The sequence below is a fragment of the Myotis davidii genome, unplaced genomic scaffold (genome assembly GCF_000327345.1).
Source record: "Myotis davidii unplaced genomic scaffold, ASM32734v1 scaffold960, whole genome shotgun sequence".
Taxonomy (NCBI): Eukaryota; Metazoa; Chordata; class Mammalia; order Chiroptera; family Vespertilionidae; genus Myotis; species Myotis davidii.
In genome coordinates this window covers 896,006-903,180 of record NW_006293003.1, presented here as the reverse complement: position 1 = coordinate 903,180, position 7,175 = coordinate 896,006, and the positions used below count along the sequence as shown (strand labels likewise).

Sequence of the window (7,175 nt, the reverse complement as noted above, 5' to 3'; positions counted from 1 at the left end):
GTCTGGGTCCCTTCATTCTGTCTGTATTTTGGTTTAAAGGGATACTCTGGGTTATGCTATTATAAGCTTTCTTCATATCTTTTTAATTTACTTTTCTTAATGAGATATAACTTACATACAATAAAATAAATAAATCTTAAGTTTGATGATTTTTTTCACATACATAACCTGCCATACATTGGCTTTAAAACTCCTTTTCAACCCCTATAGATATAATATCCCTAATGATCATAGAACAGTGGATATACTAATGGGAATTACCTTCGTGATAATGAATCAAAATTCCATTAACTCTTATCCCATCATTGATAAAGGGCTCCTCTACAAGTTATCTTTCAGGATATGTTCTTTACTAGGGGCCCAGTGCAAGAATTCATGCACCTTGAAAGGAACTGTGGGACACAAGGCTGTCTTGGCCCATCCTCCACACCCTGCTCAGCCTCTCCCCATGCCCCCCCCCGCCCCTGTCCCCTCTCCACCAGCAGCCCTGCTCCTGTCGCTGCTGCTCCCACAAGCTGACGGTACAGAGCGATTGGGGCCGGCGCCATAACTGGGATCTCAATACCCCTCTCTCAATAATTTATGAAACCACTACACAGAAAATTAGCAAAAATATAGAAGATCTGAAAAAGCCTATTAGCCACAGGATCTAATTGACAGCTATAAAACACTCCATCTAACAAAAGTAAAATTATTTTTTTAGAAACTCCTATACTCTTTTCCATACAAGCTGCACCATTATAAATTCTCATTAACAAGTGAACAAGGTCCCAATTTTTCCACATCCTCACTCACACTTGTTATTGTCTGTTTTTTTTTTCTCTAGTGACCATCCTAATGGGTGTGAGGTGATTATCTCATTGTGGTTTTGATTTGCATTTCCCTGATGGTTAGTGATGTTGAGCATATTTTATATGCATGTTGGCCATTTATATATCTTCTTTGGAGAATTGTGATATGTGACGTTCCCATATCCATTCTCCAGGCTGCTGAGATGCACTGGTGGCAACCGCTTCAGAGGCAGTGTTTTCATTGATTTTGATCCCTGGATCATAGCTATAATGCTCTGTTCTTGAAGTTAATATTCCAGTGGTGAACTCAGAGGCTGTGCTACTTTGGTAGGTCAGTGCTGTTTTATTTCATGACTCATTCATGGGGGTGCAGCTTAGAAATTACTCCTTCTACCTTCCAATGATATAAAAATTCCTTCTTTTGCATAACACAAGGGTTTCTGTTTCCTGCAATGAATCACAACTGTTACTCCTAAAATACTTATCAATTGAGCATATATACTTATTTCAAAATAAACCAGGATTTCTTTGGAGGCCAGCAGTACCCCCAGGCATTTCCCTATTCTACTTTATAATATCATAGATATATTCCCATCCATCTTTACCCTGCTCTCCTTATTGTATCTTCAGTTAAGCAGACCTAGAGTTATAATGGGAGAACCACACAGAGAGGCAAACAGGGATATCCCATGTGGCTAATTCCTTCTGAGCCCTCAGAAAGGAGGGCTCTAGAACAATGATCTTATAAGGAAAGATTTTATGAGTTAGAACGTGTTGCCACATTAGGAAATTAGCGCATTCATCTTCTTACATTGTTAATTTCTTTCCCAAAGTTTTCCTGACCACTGATTTAAAAATGTCTCTTTAGAATCAACTCAAGAGGTGGGGTAGATATGAGTCAATGAATTAGCTAGAAATTCGAAATGATTCCTGAGTTGTGGCATGAAAAGCCAGGTGTTCATATTCTACTGCCACCTCTTCTGGTTGTGTGTGCGCGTGTGCGTGTGTGTGCGCGTGCGCGTGTGTGTGTGCGTGCATGCGCGCGCGTGTGTGCGCACAAGCACGTGTTTGTCTAGCTCCAGATTTCAGTAAACAAGTGAAACTCAGAATATGCATCTATGAAGGAGAACCCATCAAGGCCAGTGTAGTTAGCAGAACAAAAGGAGGTGTAGGTGGGTCAAGAAACCTTGTGTTAGAGGTGACAGAGGTCTTTGTTGAGAGAACACCACATAGGTAAGATACTTTAGGAAGAGTTCGTTTTATATTTGAAACATAATACCTTTGGGTAGGTTTTTCAGACTTCTTTTTTGAAAATATATGTTTTACTGATTTCACAGAGAGGAAGGGAGAGGGAGAGAGAGGTAGACACAGCAATGATGAGAGAGAATCATTGATTGGCTGCCTCCTGCACACCATCACCGGGGATGGGGCCCACAACCCGGAAATTGAACTGTGACCTCCTGGGTCATAGGTTGACGCTCTACCAGTGAGCCACACTGGCTGGGCTAACATGGGCACTTCTTAGTTCAAAAATTCAAGTTGTAGAAATTTAAAGAAAGAATCAGCCAACTGCAAAAAGTTGTATGCTTAAGGTTCTTCATTAAAGGGTGTCTTTATAAAATACAAAATGTAGAAATAGCCAAAAGTTTTGTTGGTGGAAGATTGGTTTAATAAAATATGATGGAGCTTTCAAATGGAATATTACACTGTGTCAGGATGATTTATATGTTTTAATGTAAAAAGATATCTACAATAAACTGAGTCTTGAGAAAAACTAGTTAGAGAGGGTTTTGGTGTAAGTCTATATTTTTAATGATTCATATATTTTGCTAACATTTATACTTGACTCATGATGGATGCCTAATAATATTTTGTGAGTTATTTCATGCAAATGTATTTATATATTTATATATGCATTCTACATTCTGGAAGGATATATGCCTATATGTTAACAGTGGTTACTTTTATTTTCATTAGGTAGAGTTGAAGCTTGAGGCCATAGTGAAAATTATTATAAATAATTTTTACTTTCTAATTTTTTTATTTTGCATTATTTAATATTTTAAAAAGTGTTATTTTTAAGTTATATTTCTATTTTGAAATGATACAGTGTTTTCAAATTTTGTAACAGAAAAAGACACCTAGAATATACTAGAACTCCTACAAATCAAATAGAAAAAGGAAAACAACACAACAGAAGAATGATAGAAGCAGGTTATTCACAGAAGAAGTAAACTGAAAGGGCAACAAACATATGTCAAGATGTCAAAGTAAAATAATGGTGTACCACTTTTCAGCCACCAGATTGGCAAAACTTTAAGTCTGACAATGATATAGGTTTTCAAGAATGTGGGGAAACAGGGACTCTCAGTCAATGTTAGTGGAGCTGTGGATTAGTACAAGCACATTTGAGGGCACCTGGTAAAGTGGAAACTGTGTACCCTGGGAGCCTACAATTGTACTAAGCATCTACCTTAGAAAGAATGTCCCTCCTCTGCAGGAACAGATGCATACATGTGAACCAAGATCATTTCAAGTCCTTGGGCTCTCAGAGTTCTGTAGTGATTTTTTAAGGAAGCACCACCCCTCACCCACCTATAAGAAGCCAATGAGGGAGGAGGGGAGCAGGATAAAGGATGGACAGAAGCAAGCAAGGGTGATTTCAGGCCAAGTTCCAGCAGCCTCATCTGGTTCATAAGGGAAGCTCTGAACTTTCATTCTCTCACACAGTCATTGACTAAAGGGTCCCTTGGAGGATACAAATGTTCTGCACGCCTGACTCTGACTGCAGGCAAAGTGATTCCGGGAACCCATGAGTAATTTCCAAAGAGTCTTCATTGTGGACCGTTAGAAGCAGAAGCGCACAGAAGTGGGAAGGGGAACACAGAACAGGAAAAAATCTGAAAGGTCTGGATGAAGAACTGAGAGCATACAGTGTAGGTGTAAAAAATACACTTGAATAATATGTGATAAGCTCCTGATCTTCATTGAGAGGTAAGAAAGAGAATGGGACCTTATCTATCTATTATGTTTTATTTTTCTTCTTTTTAATGCTTTTTTATTAAAGTATAGTTGGCATAAAATATTATACTAGCTTCAGGTGTATTATTTATTTTAAAAGATGAAGACTATATAACAAATATGAATAATAGCCAATTCGGAGTGTTAGAACATAGGTAAAACTAGAGTCCTTGCGTGCACTGACACTGGAAATCAAACACACACACAAGCATGGTTGCTGAAGAGATGAGGGGAAAGCACAAAACTTCATTTGCGGTAGAAACAAGGAAGCTTTCCTGGGTAAGAACTGCACCTGGGCCCTGCAGAGGTGAGAATAGTGGTTGGACTCCTGCTATTGGCAGATTGAGGGCTTTATTCAACCAAAGGGTGTGGAGCTGTCTTGCTAGGAGAGGGTGCCCTGGGTAAATATGAGGGCACCATGCACCAACTGGGGGAATTGACTTGGATACTTCTTTTACTCCCACAGAGAATTATGTTTATTCACCTGGAAAGCAGAAACTGTTGCTAACTGGAGCAGAAAAGTAATTTCCATTTGGATGTGGCAAGAGAAGACTGAAGCATCAAGAAGAACCCTCATGTAAAAGAGACAGGGTCACCTTTGCCTGGGAGGTACTGGAGGTATTCATAAATTCAGTGTCTTAGGCCTGCCTTCACTTAGGTTTTAAAAGCCTCTTATGAGGCTTCTCTGAGCTTGTCTTGCTTCTACAGCATACCTATCTTTGGAGGTTGAAATATGCTTCCCTCCCAGAATCAAGAGATTATATAGTGAAGAATGTTTTTCAGGATATAATTTGCCAATAAGAGTTCCTTCTGGTATCTTCATTTGTGTTCCCCAGAAGCAGACTCTGAGACAATTAATTGAGTGGAAGTTGACTATTTAGAAGGTACAAGGAAGCCCGGACAGTATAGGAGAATGTGAACAGCTCCCCCTGCAAGGGTTGTTATCAAGAAAATTAACAGTTGGAGCAACAGAAGCTACTCCTATTGGGGATGTCTGAAGGGTGAGGAAGTTCCTCACTAGGTCCCCAGTTGAGGACTACTTCCTGGGGCATTTACTCCCCATCATTCTGGGCCTATTATACAGGTAGGCAGAGTAGGGCTTGGAGGGAATGGTACACAGGGAAAAGGATGCAGGTGCTGGCAGTTGTAAGTTGGGCCTACATGCTGTGAGATGGTAAGAAGATAAGTGTGGGCACCAAGAAGTCTGGTACACTTGGCTCAGGTCTTCATGTACTCTGGGCACCTGCTGCCTCCTCTGAAAAGTCATAGAACTGACTCTCCACCAACCACTGCCTCTCAAAGGATGGGCCCTATAACCACTGACTTCTGGTCCAGTACAATGTGGAACTTTTAGCCACCAAGGGTGTCACCTGTGCTATAGGGTGTTCAGATAGCACCATTAGTGATCCACCCAGAGAAATATTCAGGCAGGAGGAGCCCTGCATTTCCCTGTTGAAGACTTAGTCACTGTGTCCATGCCTTATTTGAGGTCACCTGTATTTCTGACAACAGAAGCCAGAGCCTCTGGCCACAGTCATCAGATCTTATTTCTAGCCAGCTCTTTCTCTAACCTGGAGGAGAGTCAATGGCCAAAGAAAGTGGGTCAGTCTGGTCTTGGCAGATGTTTCTCAAATGTCATGACATTCTGTGAAGTGATGATGGTAATTTTGCTCTTTCCCACCCTCTCATTCCTGACACACACTTAGCAAGCAATACAGCACAGTGATTAAGATTTGTGTGTGTGTGTGTGTGTGTGTGTGTGTACACATATTCTGGAATTAACTGCCTAGCTTCAAATGCCAGATTTGCTACCCACACAAGTCACTTAACCTCTCTGTTCCCCAGTTTCACTCTCACAGTATTACCTCAGAGGACTGGTGCAAGGATTGTTATAGAAAACACTTAAGTCTTAGAACATTCTAAGACCACCTACTAAATGCTTTGCCAGTGTTGACTTTTAAAAAATTCTGCTTATGAGAAAATGCAAACCTTGGAAGTAGGGAGATGTACCCAAAGTCATAAGACAAGTTGGATTTACAGCAGAAATGAACTGTTCCTGGCAGGCCTGCCCAACCTCTAGTCCAGCAGCCCTCCTTCTAATATCTGCGGAAACCTGCCATTCTCACTCTCATGGCTAACCCCAGTCCTTGTGATAGCTCCAGCTGTAGACTTGGATTTCAGCATCAACTTCCCTATAGCTAAAATTCTGATCATATGTGAGCCCCAGTCTTGAGCCTGACTCTTCTTTTATTCCCCAGTCCCAGCTCCACTCCCCTGTGCTCCAATTCTCATGCTTCGGCTTTTTCCTTTGTGCCTGGCACCAGGTAGGTATTTAAGCAGGGGGGGGGGCTGCTTGCACTACCCCAGCCTAGTGTGTGAGTATTAGGATCAATACATGACCTCTACCAGGAAATAAAGTCCTTCCAGGGACAGGAAACTAAACTGTTCTTTATTGCTAGGCTCTTGGCATCATATCCTGTTTTCTTGGAGTTCTACACCCAACCCACCACGGATTTCTGAGCCCCATGCTCTGTTTAGCTACCTTGTCTTAATTATTGGATGTTTGCTTGGATGGAGAATAGAAGTAGCTGTGACTTGTGATGCCAGACTCAGCTTCCAGGATAAATCTTCTCTAACACACTTGCAGCTGAGTCAGCACCACAGAATCACCGATCCAGTGGGTGTATCTGCAGCCTGTTCCCAATTCTATTTAGTAATGGAACTGTTGGTCTAGTGACTCAGTCCACACTGGCTACACCAGATCCATTTTTTCTACACAAATTATAAACCAAATGACTGACTTAGGAGTCCAATTCCAGATTCAGAAACTCTATTCCACCCAATCAGACACTGGCTGATTCTGAAACCATGAAATGTAAAGATTAATTTCAGACTAGAGAAATTCTTGAGGCCCTACAATATACACCTGCTTAAACTCACTATTAATTTTTTCATCATCAATTCTAGGTGGCAGAAGTACAAAAATTAATGTCACATCCATTATCTCCTGATGGAGAAGGCAGATGTGTAAGCAAATAGCTATTATATGAAGTTATAAATGCTAAAACAAAAGTATTGTTAAAATGCTAAGGGAATGTCAATAAAGAAAAAATTAATTCTATGGGGAAAGGTCAAAGAAAGTTTCAGCAGAGAGATTATGTCTGAGGTAAGCTTGAAGGATGAGTGAGAACATGTCAGATGGAGAAAGGGGAAAGAACATTTTATTTTTATTTTTTCCTCCCTTTTAACCTGTGATAAAGAAGTCTCCATTAGCCACATCTCTCTGTTTATAAATCCTATCTTAGTTTTCCCACAAAGTTCTCCTTTTTGCATTCTTTCTCTTCTCCTTTATATCTTCAGTCC

At 40.6% G+C, this 7,175-nt stretch overlaps 1 long non-coding RNA gene across 1 annotated transcript in view; it reads left to right on the top strand.

Moving 5' to 3' along the window:
- The first annotated feature begins 4,283 nt into the window (after positions 1-4,283).
- Positions 4,284-7,175, top strand: part of LOC107183545 — a 33,561-nt gene continuing 30,669 nt past the window's right edge. Inside the window, exon 1 of the long non-coding RNA XR_001514335.1 lies at positions 4,284-4,421. This is a non-coding gene — a long non-coding RNA (uncharacterized LOC107183545). The remainder of the gene's footprint in view (positions 4,422-7,175) is intronic.